Source organism: Microtus pennsylvanicus, chromosome 6 (assembly GCF_037038515.1).
Source record: "Microtus pennsylvanicus isolate mMicPen1 chromosome 6, mMicPen1.hap1, whole genome shotgun sequence".
NCBI lineage: Eukaryota > Metazoa > Chordata > Mammalia > Rodentia > Cricetidae > Microtus > Microtus pennsylvanicus.
In genome coordinates this window covers 23,912,307-23,931,070 of record NC_134584.1, presented here as the reverse complement: position 1 = coordinate 23,931,070, position 18,764 = coordinate 23,912,307, and the positions used below count along the sequence as shown (strand labels likewise).

General features: G+C 37.0%; 1 pseudogene; it reads right to left on the bottom strand.

Annotated features, from left to right (window-relative positions):
- Window positions 1-291: 291 nt before the first annotated feature.
- Window positions 292-13,088, bottom strand: LOC142853026 (large ribosomal subunit protein bL20m pseudogene; annotated as a pseudogene).
- Between the last annotated feature and the right edge of the window lie 5,676 nt (window positions 13,089-18,764).

Genomic DNA, 18,764 nt, shown 5'->3' with positions numbered 1-18,764 from the left:
GAAAAGAATAGAAGAAAAGTTGAAACATAGGACAGCTGTGTGGTTTAAGGTTGTATAACCACAAAAAAAATCTGTCTTGACTTTAAACTCAGTTTCACACCAGGATTTATGTGGCTTTCTTTCTTCTCAGATCTTTGTACTTAAAATGAACTTACGTTATCACATCTCTTGTTTCTGCAGCTTGAAAGTCTTGGGTTTCATCTTTTTCTTTGAAGACTGCAAAGGCTTTATTTGTGCAATCTTTACATGATAGTTTTGGGAATATATCACTGAGTAAAAGACTCAGGCCTGTTGCTAAAATATAAATAAATACAAATCAGACTTACTAGTGGCTAGACAATCCTTTTGCTCCTATCTTATAACAATTTCCACAACACTGCAGTCTTCAGTGGTACTGTACCACTCTGAAAAAGATGCCCTCTGGCTCCTTTCCATCCCCCAGAGCTGCAGCAAATCCTTCCTGCTGCCTCCTCTTAGCCAAAGCTGCCAAAGATGTAAAAGTCTTTGGTTCATAGATGGCCAGGTCCACAAGTACCTTCCTGTTGAGCTCCACCTGGCACTTAATTAAGTTGACCATGTATGCTGGGTACTGTAAGCCATGTTCCTGGGAGGCAGCTGAAATTCGATTAATCCAGAGGGTACTCAGGTTCTGCTTCTTCAGTCTGCGGGCCCGTGTGCTCTTCACGAAGGCTCTGGTCACCGCCCTGACCACCAGTCTGTAGCAGCGGTTCTTCCTTCCTCTAAAATGCCAAGCGTGCTTCAGCACCTCATGGACCTGCCAGAACCGGTCTGTGAGGCGGTTCTGCAGCCAGAGCCGCTAAGGAACACCATTCTGGGCTCCCGCAATTCGAGCAGCTGCCATTGGGTTTCATCTTCTCTAATTGAATAATTCAATTTTATAGTATTTCTGTATATCATCCTTGCATATTTCTCTCGCTATCCATTTATACATCTATCATCTATCTATCTATCTATCTATCTATCTATCTATCTATCTATCTATCATCTATCTATCATCTATCTATCTATCTATCTATCTATCTATCTATCTATCTATCTATCTATCTATTATCCATCATCTCTCACTCCATATCTATCTGTTGATCATTTATTGTTTACTCATGTAACACCCATTGCTTCTATTTCTCTGACCAACATCGGTTAATACATTAGTAATGCAAATGTGTCATCTCTTAAACAAACAACAAAAAAGGACAAATCAAACTGAAACAAGTAAATCCTTGATCTATTAAGAACTCTCAAGGAAGTACTAATTTTAACAGGATTAAATAAGGATCTGGGAGTTTTAATTCCTATTGATATAGCCACCTAAAAAGGTAGAAAAGTGGAAAATCAACCAAACCTCCTCTATCCATGTCTCCAAGTGAACTGGAAAAACATTCATGCTGGAATGTGGACTTATCAGCAAAGTGAAAATTTGAGCAAAAGTGTTCTTACAGGAAGCAGAAACCACTGTACGTACAAATTCTGACCAATTTCTGAAACTTCAAAATGAATAAGATGTAGTGAAAATATCTGGGAACTGTGATCTGAAGAGGAATCCACAGTTGTAGGTTTCAGAAATATGGTTTTCAAGATCTCAAGGACGAAGGAAAAATAACCACTGGTGAACAGGCACACAACTTTGCCTGCTACAACATGTTTTCCAAGGGATTTTTCCAAAATCTCAATTTCACCCACATTAAGCTAATTTTTTTATACTTTGAATTTATCAGCTCCTTCTGGTCTACCTGAATCTTTGGATGTTTGGAGAAAAGCTCAAAAGAAAAAGAAAACAACAAAACAGAATTTATATCTGGAAGCACATTCCCATAAAATAAAGATTTTTGAGCCTAAGATTATAGAATGTTTTTTTTTTCTACAAGTTAGCATCATATCAACAGGAACTCAGTATGATAATGAAAGATTACAGTTCAAAGACCTTCAGAGTGTATACTTTCTCTGAGAAAGAACTTTTGGATGAATTCTAAATCAAGAAGGAAGAAAAATGAAAGTGAACGCAGAGATCCAAGTCTGCAAAGATGCTGAGAGTAAGTGGCCTTAAATATGACATTTATACCAAATATGTAGGGTTCAAAGAATCATGACAGAAGAGGGGGAGGAAAATGTGAGATTCAAATAGAGGTGAAAGGTCTTTGAAATGACATCTTTTAAGCAACCTGTAGCCAGGGGGAATGTAAACTTAAGGCAGCCAGGTTTGCTGGCACTGGGCCTACATGAAATTGGGCAGCCGAACAATCAGCTATAGATAGGAAAGTACTGATTTGATCATGCTACCTACCAATAAACTTATTGACAGTGAACATATTTGGAGGGAGGAAATGGCATAGTATTCTCTTTTTCATCTACTGGTGATCCATTAGGTTCCATAAATACGTTCAAACTCAGATTCACACAGATGTCCTTAGTTGAACTCAGTGGTTCACATTTACACATAATCATAAGGGACTTGTAAGGAAGAGGTGAACTGGAAGTGGAGGAGAGCGATGAGAGGAAGTGTGGCTGCCCCAGGCATCCCAACAACCATATAAATAAATACAACATACTTGTAAATGACAATGCCATATCGTGAAGTGAACAGTTTAGCAACCCTACTAGATCCTAGATTTATAAAGAATTAATAAAAAATTCAGGTGAAAAACCTATTTTTCGCATTTCATAATATCTAATCCATAGCTGTTGACAAAACAAACAAACCTCCAAGGTATTGTAAGAGGAAAAAAAAGAATTAGTAATAACTAAGAAACAAAACAGAAAGATAATAAAAGATGAAGCTGAGATTATTCATTCAGGAATCGTAAACATCTATGATTAATGTGTGAGGGATGCTAGATTATAAAAGTTGTTATGCACCGTCAGAACACGGTCCAAAAATAGAGTCATATTAGGAGAATTCTAAATGCTTGTTAGAAAACGCCAAGAAATCAAGAAAAGAGTCTTGTGACCTCAGTTTCTTCAAAAGACAGAACTGTTCTTGGAATATGCTTTTGTTTCCATCCCAGGTATAGCAAATACATGTGAATTTAGAGTATTAATTACAACTGACTATTGTTTTTTTATGAATATATCTCTGTGGAAAAACATATTTTTACCATGTACAATTTTTCCTTGTGATGTATATTCTTGAACTCATAAGAACTCTACTTAGGTGACATTCCTTCACCCCAGGGTATAAATTGTCTGATTTTCTGAATAAAGTTGACTATTGCATGAAACTTTAATGTACCTCATTTGGACACTCGATTCTCCCAGCTTCTGCCACCTTCAGAGTGGGGAAAGCTTGCATAATATCACTTGCCAAGCAATATGAATAGATACAATAAAACTACAAAAAATTTAAAAACACCAAATAAAATCCCCCAAATATAACAAAAGTACATAAAGAATGTGTGGAAAATACCAATCTCATGACTGGCATGGTCAAAAAAAGGATCACAAGATAGACCAAAACCAATTTTGCAAGCTGATATATAAGGAAAAAAAAATAATGGAAAGCAATTAAATGAAAACAGGCTATCATATATTCAAATAATTGCTATTTGAAAGTTCAGTTAGATTTGTAAGTAACATGTGTTTGAAGGTTTTTTTTTTTGTTTTTTTTGGTTTTTTTTTTTTTGGTTTTTCGAGACAGGGTTTCTCTGTGGCTTTGGAACCTGTCCTGGAACTAGCTCTGTAGACCAGGCTGGTCTCGAACTCACAGAGATCCGCCTGCCTCTGCCTCCCGAGTGCTGGGATTAAAGGCGTGCGCCACCACCGCCCGGCCTGCCCACTTTATAGAGTTAGTTAGAATGAAAGCAAAGGGCATAGAGAAAGATGTACTATTTCACCATGAGTAAAATAAGTCAGAAGTAGCTTATTAACTTTTGATGGAAAAAAACTTCAGACTAAGGAAAGTTACCAGCCTCAAAGAGATGACAAGGAGTAAGTTATTGAAGAAACTGAGTTTATCCTTAAAATCATAGCCTCAGTAACATTAGCATAGCCTGTAAGGCCAGAACTGATAGAATGCTACAGAAAAGTAATTAATCCACTATGACAAAGTATGTTTTACATTCTGGAGTGTGGTATTTATACATACATTTTTTTAAATTAATCTGAAGAAACAAAAGTTTTATTATACTTGAACTTTCTGAAATAGTGCATAGAATTAGTTGCATGTGTTAAATCTTAAGAGCTGTGAATAGCAGAAAAGAATAAAATATATGTAGCTTACACGCAGTAGGAATGATATGAAAACATAACAAAGCCAGGAAACTAGATACAGCAATCAAACAAAAACTCTTTCAAGAAATAGAATTATAAAATATTAAAAATAGAACACAAGTAAAGTTACATGAATAGCATGAAGGCATTCATTAATCAAAAATATTGAGTTAAATACCATTCATAAAATGCAGATAGTCTACGCATGTCTTAAAAATTCAGAAACCAAAACATTGCTATGTAAAAACCATACTTAAAGTTTAAATACATCCATCAAATTGAATGCAAAGCATAGAAAAATATATAACAGCATATTTTAATCAAAAGAATGCAATAGAAGGAGCGCTATTCTCTGAAAAAATGTTATTTAAAGCAAATGCTATGAAGAAAAGAAACATTCCCTATTGATAAAAATAATAGTATGTCAAGGTGCAGTGACATTCATGAACCTTTTTGAAGGAACACAGTTACAGTATAAGAAAAAAATTATGAAAATCAAGGAGAAATCAACAAATCAAGTGCTTTGCAAGATGTATTAAAAACTAGAAAAATGAACTTTGTGTGTAAGTTAGTGATAGACTGATTACCTCACCTGCATAAAATCGTGGGCTCAATTTCTATAACAAACAAACTAAGTAGGAATAACAAAAGATGGCAGAGAAATAGATACACAAAAGTTCAAAAATTTATATATACACATACATTGTACCAGCTTCTATGTATGCATATGCATTGTTTTCTGTATACACACACACACACACACACACACACATAGTAAAGTTAACACTTTTCTTCAACCAAATATTCATGGTGAATTAGTGTGGAATTCAGTTCTGGTTGCTCTTTCAGCAAATCCAAGCTCTACCTACCATTTCTTGCTTTCTAGCTAAATAGAAATAGGGTTATTCAGTTCAAAGGTGCAAGCAAAATGAATTTGAGAAGCTGGAGTATTGGAGTCCATTGTAGAAAGCATTGTGGGTGAAGAAGGAAGAGAAACCTAAGCCAGTTGTGTGAGGACATGGTAGAATTTTAAGCTGCTGCTTAAAATTGAAGGCAATGCATGTTTTCACGCTAATGAACCAAAGCTAATTGAGGTGAAAGTCAAAAGCCAGGAAAGAAACTATCTATAATGAAACCCACCACATTTTACAGTGAATCCCAATGTCATCCACTTTTTTTTGTTTGTTTTTTGTTTTTTTGAGACAGGATTTCTCTGTGGCTATGGAGCCTGTCCTGGAACTAGCTCTTGTAGACCAGGCTGGTCTCGAACTCACAGAGATATGCCTGCCTCTGCCTCCTGAGTGCTGGGATTAAAGGCGTGTGCCACCACAGTCCGGCTATCCATCCACTTCTTAGAGAGGCAAAACAGTGATATCCCAGGATCCTTGGAGTTGTGTGTGATTCCCCTCTGTATGCCGTGAATACCCCTGGTTAATAAAGAAACTGTTTTGGTCTGTTGAACAGGAAGGGCTAAATTTGAATGGGGAATAGAAAGGCAGGGGAGAACAAAAATATATGCATGGATAAATAACTATTAGAAACCTTAGAAACAATCACGATGAAACCTAGCCACTATTGTAGAAGTATATATACTATATACATGTATGTGTTTAAATGTGTGTATGTATATACATATATAAAAGTAGTTAAATGTAGTTACCATGTAACAGGACAACAATGTGAATACTTGCTAATGTATCATTATAAGAAATGAAAGGCACAGTGATAGGAATGAGTTTCCTCTTTTGGAGTTGTGAGCCGGTGAGGTGTCATATACCAGGAAACATTTGAAGCTATTGGCTGTGATGTTGACTATCTGAAATGTTAGCTGCTGAGGTTGGCAACTGGGATCTTCCCTGAATTAGTTTTGTGGGAGATGAGGATGAATACAAGGGGGTAGAAGGAGTAAAGAAGAGAGGAGGAATGATGATAAGGAAGGAGGAGGAGTGGTAGGACCTGGTAGGGGAGGAGGTCAGTGAAACTGATAGTGAAATTATCTACAACAGTTCACCCTGATTAAGCTCTGATTGTTGAAATCTCAGGCATGGAACTCTACAGAAGCAGGCTAACAAAGCTGGCATGAGTCTACTCAACGAAGTAGAGTAGATGGGACTGACTTATGCTTAGCTTTATATTGCCTGTTTATCTCTAATGTACCCCCACACCTTTTCTGGTGACAGGAAAGATTGTAACCTTGTAGTTTGAAATACAATAAAGTTTAAGGAAAAGAATAACCTTTCCATTTGACCAGTAGGTGTTAAAATTATCCCAGAGCTATAGTTAGACTTCTCTTGAAGTCTTTCAGAGATGGACAATGAAGTAGAAAGTGTAAAGAAAAAAATAGAAAGGTTACATCCTTTAAAAGGGAATTCAAGTTGAAAGTAAATTGAGATACAAACAGTTGACTGTAGAGTCATTGCCATTGCTGCCACCTGAGAGAATCTAGATGACGTCTCCACTGAGAGAACGGCATTTTGATCATTCAAATGAGAGGAATGAGTGTGACAATAAAGATGAAGATGCCCCAGAAGATATTAGAAGCTTTCCTGGAGATATTTTGGATCATACGTACAATTAATACATGTTAATACAAATTTAAGAACCAGCATTGCAAAAATGTGTAAATTAAAAAGTGTAGTCATTGATTGAGATGTAGAAAAAAGCATAAATATTCACCTAAGCCTAAAAGCACACTCATTCTGATAAATGAAACTCTGCTTGGTACGTGTTTTACAAAGATAGAAAACATGCGAATTCTCAATATAATTCTAAATTGCACTGAGTAAAGTATCATTTACTATTTATTTCTCCATGCATTTGAAGAAACTTTTAAGATAAACTTTCAAATTATCCTGGATACTTTGCTCAGCCTAGATATATTAGGCAAGTCCTTGGAACTTCCCAAAGCAATGTGCCTTACCCTCTCTGAGGACTAAATGGGGGTGTGGTGAATAGAGGGAATGGGAAGTGGGAAGGAAGTGAAAACTGGGATTGCTTTGTAAAATGTAAAATAGATAGCTTGTTTTCTTTTTTAATTTTTTTTTAGAAAAGTAAAAAAAAAGAACATCATTAAGGATTAGAAGAAGAGGACATTAAAGATCATGGAACAATTAGTTTTTTCCACTAAATTGTTGAGGTATTGCTGTGTTTCTTCAGTTTGTAGGTGCCTTCATATGGCCACACACCACTGTGCAAGCTACATTGTGTGTAATAAAGTCATTTGAGTTCTTAGTAAAGATGATTTTATTTCATACTCTTAGAGGGTAAATATGTCAGAAAATCTGGATCGACTGCATTTAACTCACAGGACTTGGTGTGGGAAGTTCTTTTGTATACGTGTTGCTTTTGTTGGTTAATGAGTAAAGAAACTTCTTTGGCCTGTGATAGGGCAGAGCAGAGCTAGGCAGGAAAACTAAACTGAATGTTGGGAGAAAGTAGGTGGAGGCCGTGAGATACCACAGAGCTGCCAGAGGAGAAAGATGCAAGCTGTCAGCAGGAACCTTGCCTGTAAGCCATGAGTCTTGTGGTAAAATATAAAATAATAGAAATGGGTTAATTTAAAATATAAAAGCAAGCGAGCAATATGCTTAAGTGATTAGCCAAGCAGTGTTTTTGGTATGGTTATTTTGGGTCTGGGTTGCTAGAAATGAATGAACAGCCTCTGCCAACAGGAGCCCATTTATTACAGGGTGAGATGAGGATTCAAGAGGTACATCTCTGAAGTCCAGAGCTCCCTCTGTGCTTGGCAGCCAGACTGCTTATACCACCTGTCCAAAGGGACTCCCCTTATGACTTGCCCATGAAAATCAAGTTCACAAGGCACAGGAGACAACTTTCTGAACCGACTCCTGACAGGCAGTAACATCGAAAATTAGTTAATGGGACCTCATGAAACTGAAAAGCTTCTATAAGGCAAAGCACACCATCAATCAACCCAAAGAATGGGAAAAGATCTTCACTAGCCCCACATCTTATAAAGGGCTAATATCCAAAATATATAAAGAACTTACCAAATTAGATATCAAAAAGCAAGTAATCAATCTAAAAAAATTAGGAACAGATCTAAATAGAGAGTTCACAATAGAGGAAATTCAAAGGACTAAGAATCACTTAGAGAAATGTTCAACAACTTTAGTCATCATGGAAATGCAAATAAAAATGACTTAGAGATTTTATCTTATACCTATCAGAATGGCTAAGGTTAATAACACAGTTAACAGCGTATGCTGGAAAGTATAGGGGCAAGGGAACAATTCTCCATTACTGGTAGGAGTGCAAACTTATGTAGACACTTTGAAAACTAATATGGCAGTTTCTCAGAAAATTGGGAATCAATCTACCTCAAAACCCATCTATACAATTCTTTGGCATATAGCCAAAGGTCACTCCATCCTAAAAAACGGTTTGGCTCATCCATGTTCACTGGGTGTTTTCATAATAGTAAGAAAGTAGAAATAACCTCATTGTCTCCCAAGGGAAGAATGGATTAAGAAAATGTGGTAGGTTTATACAATAGACTATTACTCAGATTTTAAAAAACTAACATCGCAAGCCAGGAAGTGGTGGCGCTTTGCCTTTAATCCTAGCACTTGGGAGGCAGAGGCAGGCAGATCTCTGTGAAATCAAGGCCAGCCTGGTCTACAAGAGCTAGTTCCAGGACAACCAAGGAAGGCTGTATGGAGAAAAACTGTCTCCAACACCCCGCCTCCAAAAAAAGAAAAACAAGAAAAAAGAAGTAAAAAAAAAATAGCACCATGAAATTTCACCCAAATGGATGGAACTAGAAAAAGATCATCATAAGTGAAGGAACACAAACACAAAAAAATAACTGTGGTATATATTCACTTCTTATTGGATATTAGCTGTTAAGTAAATGATAACCAAGGTACAGTCTACAGGCACGATGAGGTTAGGTAAAGTGGAGTGATCTAGGGGGATGCATGAATCTCCCTGGGAGCGGGAAATAGAATAGACTTTTCAGGCAGACTGTGGTCAGGTCGGGCATGTGTGAAGGTACAGAGTTCCAGGAGTGACATCTGAAATTGTGGGGCTTTTGTTGGTGATTTTGAAAGCAAGTGCAATGGAAACTTTCTTGTATCTATGATTGTGATCCTAATTAGGACATCCCGTAATGATATGGAGTCTCATCAGGCCATCTCTAGTCACCACGTGAGACTTCCAATGGAAGATCTGAGTTAAACTCAATTGAGTTTTTGGCCAAGGAAAACCCCTAACAACCCACACAAAATATTGCTCTCCACAAACCGGCAGTGGGGACCCACTGCCGAGTACAACATACACAGAACTCCGAACATGGAGAGGCTGAATTTATCCTACATGGAGCCTTTAATCCTACATTCTAGTCTCTTTGATGTGGGAAGGTACACTGCAGGCTACTGAAAAGAAATGTGAACACCAACCCAGTCAGTAAGCCTTTGATGTAAAGCTGTCCTGCCTGAAAAGCAAGCTAGTGTAATGGTGGCACAGGACTTGGGGGAACAGCCAATCAATGTCTGGTTTAACACTCCATGAGAAGCAACCATACTTGACAGTGCTTGGTAACTAAAAATCAGAGACTAGATTACCCAGACACCTAGGATAGAATCAAACAAGACTGGTCTAAAAAAATAGTATCAATAAAATGACTAATGATAATATTCTGCTATACTCATAGATCAGTGGCTTATCTAGTTTTGTTAGAGAGACTTCCTCTGGCAGCAGATAGGAACACATGCAGAGACCCACAACTGGACTTAATGTGGAGAAGCCTAAATGAAAGGTCTTCTTCAAAATCCCTTCACTCAGAGTTCAGGGAATTCCATGGAAAAGGAAGCAGAAAGATTGTAAGAGTCAGGGGATATGGGGGACACTAAAAGATCATGGTGGCCCTCTGAATCAGCCAAGAAAGTTGCATATGAGCTCACAAGAGACAGAAGCAATAAACAGAGAGCCTGCAGGGGTCTGCAAGAGGTCCTCTATGTATATATTATAGCTATTAGCTTAGTATTTTTATCATACCCGTGGAGCCAGTGGATCTTTGACTCCTAAGCCTGCTCTTAGGACTCGTTTTCTTCTGTTGGAATGCCATATCCAACCTCAATTTGATAGCTTTTACTTCATCTTATTATATTTTATTTTGTCATAGTTGGTTGTTATCTCTTACAAAAGTGTTCTTTTCTAATGAGAGACATGAAGGGAGTGGTTCTAGATGGGACAGGTGGTGGGGAGGGACGGGAGGAGTAGGAGGAAAAACTATAATCAAGTTTTATTGTATGAGAAAAAATCTATTTTCAATGAAAAAAGAAGAAAAATCAAGGTCACTATATAGATCAATTCTAACTGTAATAAGTAAGTAGATACTCAAATCTATATAAGATCATTATTTAATTTTATGGCAATAAGGACACCATTGGTAGTAAAATAGCAACAACATAAAGCAAAATTAAATGATTCATGAAACATTCATTGTACGAACGAGTTTTATTTATTTGGTGAAGGTAAAAAAAATATTCAACTATGACTAACTTTTTTTTCTAAAAGTCAGAAATAACATATAAGTCTGAATTTTAAAACAAAACCCTTAAATCATGATGTCAGATTATCTAAACATTGGTGATTAACACAGAAAAAAATAATTTTATGTGGGTTGTATCTATTTTCTTTTTCTTCTTTTAATTATATGTGTTTTAATTTAGGAGCCACTCTTTTTAGTATGTTGAATTTGGAGATAAATACTTTTCAAACACACAAACATATTTTGAGTAAAAATCATGCTATAGTTGTTTACATTTTTGTTATGGTTATGAATTGTGTTGTCCAATGAATGTTATTACTGAAGATAAATTTGAAAATATTTTTATTTATTTATTTGTTTATTTATTTATTTAAGATTTCTGTCTCTTCTCTGTCACCGCTTCCCATTTCCCTCCCCCTCCCCCGATCAAGTCCCCCTCCCTCATCAGCTCAAAGAGCAATCAGGGTTCCCTGACCTGTGGGAAGTCCAAGGACCACCCACCTCCATCCAGGTCTAGTAAGGTGAGCATCCAAACTGCCTAGGCTCCCACAAAGCCAGTATGTGCAGTAGGATCAAACACCCATTGCCATTGTTCTTGAGTTTTCAGTAGTCCTCATTGTCCTCTATGTTCAGCAAGTCCGGTTTTATCCCAGGCTTTTTCAGACCCAGGCCAGCTGGCCTTGGTGAGTTCCCGATAGAACATCCCCACTGTCTCAGTGTGTGGGCGCACCCCTCGCGGTCCTGAGTTCCTTGCTCGTGCTCTCTCTCCTTCAATGGAAGAATGGATGAAGAAAGTATGGAATATATACATATTAGAGTATTACTCAGCAGTAAAAAACAAGGACTTCTTGAATTTTGAATGCAAATGGATGGAAATAAAAAACACTATCCTGAGTGAGGTAAGCCAGACCCAAAAAGAGGAACATGGGATGTACTCACTCATATTTGGTTTCTAGCCACAAATAAAGGACATTGAGCCTATAATTGGTGAGAAGATAAATAAGAAGGAGAACCCAAAGAAAAACATATAGGCATCCTCCTGAATATTAACCTTCATCAGGCAATGAAAGGAGACAAGAGACAGAGACCCACATTGGAGCACCGGACAGAAATGTCAAGGTCCAAATCAGGAGCAGAAGGAGATAATATTTTATTTGTAGCAATTTCACCTGTATTATTTTCTTCCTGTTTTTGAAATCAAAGAACTGTCTTTGAAATCAAAGAACTGTCTTTGAAATCAAAGAACTGTCTTTGAAATCAAAACCTTATTTCAAATAGGTTCTTACTTACAAGATTTTCACTGTTTAATTCAATAAGGCACTTTAAAGTTCATGGTATATTGCTTTTCTGTATTACTTTATACACACAATTCAAAAAAATCATATTATCTATGTAAAGTTGTACTTAAAGAAAGAGAGAGCACAAGAAATTATATGAGGAGACAGAAAAAGATGGGAGGATATGGTGAGGGAGGGAAGGAGAGACAGTAAGCAAGAGTTTGTACATTCCATAAAGTTTGGTTATTATGTTAGTAAAGTATAGAATTTTAAGAATAATCACCATTTTTAATCCAAATTTACAATAGCATTAATCATATTGCCATGAATTGAGTGGTCTTCTAATTAAATATCTATGCTATTTATAACAATTCATGATTTTTTTAACCCTTAAAGAAATTCCTATAATAAAAGAACAAATCAATTATAGTTACAATTTTGTTTTTAGTATAAGACAATTTTGTGTGGAAAATTAGATTTTCATTTAGAAGAATTGTTCCGTCTGAATAAAAACCTACTATATAAAGTATACAATGATAAGCAGAAACATTAAAACTCTTGCTTATTAAATTGTGAATTTTCAGCCTAGACTTGTTAAGAATAGTTACTGTGTTTTGAACTCTGTTATTTAGTACAGTTGTGCACTCTAGGCTTTGTAAACTTATATCACTTTGGGCTGGAGACAAGAGAGTGCATATCAGTAAGCATTTTGTCAATGGTTCATGTTCATAATGATATTTCATGAGAATTGGGAATTTTGCTCTTAAGTTTTGAGCTTGTACTCTCATTTTTTAGTTTTTTGTTGCTGCCAGAACATATTAAAACTCATTACGTTCTATTCCAACATGAAAATGAAAGTTCAGAAAGTAACAAAGATTTATGCCAGCTAATACATGAATAGAAAATTGTCACAGTAGGGTTCAACATTTTCTACATGATGTGTACAAAGGTCCTATTTGTACTTGATTGACTGTGTATACTTCGTGTACTACTGGGGACTAAATTACCTGTCTCCCTGTGACCAGCTGTGGCCCTGAGAGTGTCGAGCACTCTGAAGGCCAGCACTTCGCCATGGGCACTTGATACCAGAAGGTGTTTGTGGCCTCCGTGTGTTCAGGTCCTAACTTACTCCATTTTTATCAATCTTTTGTACAGTTACAATGTTGGTATTTATTTATTTATTTATTTATTTATTTATTTATTTATTTATTTATTTATTATTTTTTATGCCTGGAAAGAAGTAAGCAAAAGCAGCTGGTATCTTATAACTTTCTTCAAATGTAATAACATATTAACATGAGACAACTTACCAAAACAATATGTCATTAAAAGTGATGGGTTTATAAGGATAAAGAACAGAGCATTGGGAAAAATAAAAGGACACATGATTTAGAATGAAGATTACAGAGTATCATGATGAAATGTTCCTCAAAAAAAAATGTAAGCTATTTTCTCAAATGGAAAAAAGTAGTCTTGAAATAAAACACTAAGAATTATAGAAAGGTATTATTTTATTCAGAATGTTACATTGCACTTTGAGGATCTCCATATATTACAGAGAACAACTTCAAAATAAATTTTAAAGATTGTAACAATAATAATAAAATAGTCTGAAACCCTGAGAAAAATGAAAGTCTCTTTTTAAGCTTTAAAACCCAGCTTAAAGTGGGTTTAAGAGATGTCTCAGCTTGTAATAGCCTTTGTCATGAAAACCTGACCACTTCAGTTTGATATAGTAGGCGTTTGTAATTCAAGAATTTCTATAGTAAGATAGAAGGTAGAGACAGGAGACTTGCCTGGAAGGTTGCAGACCACCTGCCCTGGAGTATATAGTGCAGCCACAGAAAATATATGGGAGATTCTCCTCTAATTGGGTGGAAAGAGATAACTAAATCTCAAAAATAGTGCTCTGAACTCCACAGAGACACATATACACCCATACACTAACATGCTAGCGGGTGTATACAGCTACAACCACACAGAGATACAAACATGCACAAAATAAAAAAATATATTTTTTAAAGAGACTGTTAACTGATGTCTTAGATACACAAACATATGAGAAGGGTGGCTGCTGTAGGAAAATGGTCTGTATCCTATCAATTATATTTTAAATAAATGCTGGTTGACTAGTAGCCAGGTAGGAAGAATAGGCGGGGCAACCAGGCAGGAAGTAGAGGCTAGGCTACGAGACCAGGAGAATTCTGGGAAGAGGAAAGCTTATTCTGCAGTCATGACCCAGCCACAGAAGAAGCAAGATGTGACTGCCTCGCCAAATAAGGTACTGAGCCATGTGGCTAACATAGACAAGAATAATGGGCTAAAATGAGTTATAAGGGTTAACAAGAAGTCTGAGGCAGGACAGAAACTTGAACCAAAGCTTGAAACAGTCATTAACTATTAAGATACTGGATGTACTAATGAGTTTTAATGATAGTTCATTTTAAGATATTAAGAAAAGCAATATATAAAATTATATACCTTAACTACATATGAGTATTTCTCAAGTAAATAGTAAATAATTTGTAGAAAATATGAAATTACTTTGGTGATTTGGTTGAAGATTGGGTGAGCTGTTTTAAAATTTCTTCTCTGTTTTTCTATTTATTGTTATATAACAAGAGATACCATAAACATTAGGTTATTGTTTTACTTTCAAATGTAAAGGATCACACAGTTCGCTATTTTGGTGAATATAGACATTAATGAGGTGATATGAAACTTAATTTTTTTCCTGTGTTATACATTGATTGTAAAAATGAATTAAATTTTCTCTATTTGTATGAACATTCTCCAAGATCCCTTTTTTTTATTCCAGAAGTATACCTTTTGTTTTATTATCATTGTTATGCGAATTCTTTTTTTTAATTTTTTTTATTTTTTATTGAAAAGAAAAAAAATAAATTTCCGCCTCCTCCCAACCTCCCATTTCTCTACCCATCCTCCGCTCCTCTCCCCCTCCCCCCACTTTTCTCCTTATCCCTCTCCAGTCCGAAGAGCAGTCAGGGTTCCCTGCCCCGTGGAAAATCCAAGGTCCTCCCCCCTCCATCCAGGTCTAGGAAGGTGAACATCCAAACTGGTTAGGCTCCCACAAAGACAGAGCATGAAGTAGGATCAAAACCCCGTGACATGGAACAGGATGATTGGGATATAGGAGGGTTGGATAGCGGAGCAGGGAAGCACATATCTTAGTTAAAAGAGCCATCTTAGGGTTGGCAAGAGTCTCGAACCTAGAGTGTCTCCCAGATGTCCCCAGTTAGTTCCTTGGGCAGCTGAGGATAGGGAACCTGAAATGACCCTATCCTATAGCCATACTGATGAATATCTTGCATATCACCATAGAACCTTCATCTGGCGATGGATGGAAATAGAGACAGAGACCTACACTGGAGCACCAGACTGAGCTCCCAAGGTCCCAATGAGGAGCAGAAGGAGGGAGAACATGAGCAAGGAAGTCAGGACCAAGAGGGGTGCACCCACCCACTGAGACAGTGGGGCTGATCTATTGGGAGCTCACCAAGGCCAGGTGGTCTGTGACTGAAAAAGCAAGGGATAAAACCGGACTCTCTCCAAGATCTCTTTAAAGGTCTTTCCACTAAGAGGTTTTGTGTCATCATTTTAAATATAGGTTTTGGCAAACAGGAAGGATGGAATATGGTTAAAAAATCCTTGAATGTTTCTGTTCCTCTGCCTCCAAGACTTTCATTTGTCATAGAACACACCTGAGTTGATACTTCATTTGTCTCATGGGGAATGGGAGTTCATCATTAACTAATTTCACCGACAAGGGAGAGTTTTCAACTAAATGCCTGATCCACATCCCACAAACACCAGGTTTGACAATGAGCACAGTCTAGACAAGTGGAACCTCTCCAAAAGTGTTGTGAAAAATCACAAACTTTCATCATGCTAAGGCACGGAGTCTGAGGTGAAAGCAGATCCCTGAGACAAAAATGTATGCTTGACAGATGACACTGATTTATATCTGTTTAACAGAAACTTGAAGTTCGTGGCATTGACTTTGTGACTTTTGGAAGTGTTTCAAACTGTTAGCCAGGGCTAGAAGCTCAGTAAATGAACTGTAATTGGGAACTGGAAAAAAAATGACGATGTACATAATGTTCTCACAAAATAATTGACCAAATCATTGCCTGCAGAAACTTGGAAGATGGAAAGGATAACTAATGAACTTTTGGATTGGCCTAAGGAGATCTCTAGGCAGAGTGTTGAGAGAGTCAGCTGGGTTTTCCTAATTGTGTAGCGTGTGGCAAGGAAGCGATGAATTAATGAAAAGCTGCCCAGTTCCCAAGCCGAATTTAAGGGTATATGAGACTTAAAGGATTGAAAACTAAACCAGCCATCATTTTCAGTCCCTCAAGTCAAAATAAAATTGTCAAAATCAAGGATATCCAAGTAGCATAAATGAAATGGTTCATGGAACTTTACACCTTTTGTAAAATTTTCTGGAAGAGTTAAGAAGTTTATCCTGCTTTCTCTGGCCAATGAAATGGATTCTAGAGTAAGCAGTATTCCCATGGAGGTCTGATGTGGTGTATATCAGTATGATTTAAAAGAATACATGGGACAGTATGGATATAATCAAATTTGTGCAAAGCTACAAAAGTCTGCAATGGATTATTTAGACAAAAGTACCCCAGTTTGGACCCCAGAACGATTGGGATTATGTAAAGTACAAAAGGCATGAGGATTCTGTCCATACTTGAAGGTAATGCTTGCTAAGGGAAATATTCACAGGATATATTTTGTTGACCTCTTCAAAATAGAACAGGAGTGGTGGAGAAGGCAAAGATGTGTGAAGGTGGAAATATAGAAAACAATGGAATAGGAACCCCAGCCTAGAAAATAGAAAGCAGGCCAATTCTGAGCCCGTTCTGTTCTTTCCAAAGCAAGTAACCCAGTAATTCATGTGCAGATGATCTTCAGAATTCTCAAGACAGATTGAATTCTATGTGCCTCCTATTCTGATCCTGTATAATGTACGTCCAATTAATGTCATTTCCCCACAGCTGTCTCACCATTGTAACCTTAGCAGTAGCAGCAAGGTGCGCATACCCTCTTAGTTTATAATACTATTAGCGTGAGTGTAGTTTCTGAAGAGCTTTATATAAATTTCCGTATCACCAGGTAGTGGGCCTTGAGGATAATCTAATAACTGGGAGAGCTCTGGATAACTAACAGGGTGTGACTCTAAATTATATGTGGGATCTGTCTGGCATTGGAACCAGAAGGAGGAATGTGAATATGTTTACTATAAACATGGCTGTTCAAGTGTGTGTGTTTGTGTTTGTTAACTTGACACACTCAGGCATATTTGGGGAGAGATAATTACAAGTGAAGTATTCCCTCTTGTAAAATGGCCTGTGGACAAATTCGTGGGTGCATTTCTTAATTTATGTTTAATGTGGGAAAAACTAGCCTACTGTGGGTGGTGCCAGTTCTGGGGATCCAGAGTTGTATAAGAAAGCAAATTAAGCCGGGCGGTGGTGGCGCACGCCTTTAATCCCAGCACTCGGGAGGCAGAGGCAGGTGGATCTCTGTGAGTTCGAGACCAGCCTGGTCTACAGAGCTAGTTCCAGGACAGGCTCCAAAGCCACAGAGAAACCCTGTCTCGAAAAAAAAAAAAAAAAAAAAAACAAAAACAAAAAAAAAAAAAAAGAAAGCAAATTAAGTAAGACTTGAAGCACAAACCGGTAAGTACCACTCCTCCATGGCTTCTGCTTCAATCTCCACCTCCAGTTTTCTGCCTTTAGTTTCTAGTCTTGGCATCTTTCAATGCACTTTGACCAGGATATGTAAGTCAAATAGACCTTTACATCCACAGCTTGCTTTTTGTCTTGGTCCTCATCACAACATTAGAGACCATACTTAGACATCAAGGCTTCAGCTCTCATGAAGATGTCTATTTTTGGATATGACGTTGAGTTCTTCTCATGGAAAGAACCCTTGATTACTGCTTCTGCTGCAGAGTCCATTGTGACACGGATGCTGTAACCTGAACTGTGGCATTGAACAGGCCACTCACACTTCTGCTTTCTTTTAGACCTTTGTCCCGTCATGAGCATTCAATGGGATGGCTGGAAATAGCAGCACATAGAGAGGTCACTGCCTGCCAATACTTCCTACTATTGTACATTTTACCGGACAAATAGAAGAATCTATTACAGTTTTTAACGATACATAGGCCAATGGACGTTTAAAGAGGTAATTATCATAGTGTGTTTAGGCTTTTATGAGAAATAGCACAAACTACTCTGTCTAGAGATAATAGAATGTTATTCTTTACAGCTCTCGCTCTATTTTCATGGTCTCGTCACTTCCTGTATTCCCCGTCTTTTAATTGTCTTATATTGGAAGTTAAAATTTCCACATAAAAAATTGGAATATAGCAACTAAACATTCAGTCTCTAATCCCTTTTGACCCACAGAGTTCTGTGACTGTTGTTATATATATTTCGCTTTATGATCCAAATTAGCAATGACTTGATCCATACTATTAACATGACAATAGTTAATCTACTGATGATGTAAGATGCTCTAGTAAGCCTTAGGGATTCACCTAAACTAGTACTGTACATTTCTATTTGTTGTTCATTAGAAGAGGGAACTAAATTGAATAAATAGTTTTAAAAGAAAGGAAATTATTCTCCTGTGACTAGAAAGCACAATTAGCTGGACTTCTGTTGTACAGATACTCTTCCTTTTATTCCAAATTCTGTTGAAGGGCTTGG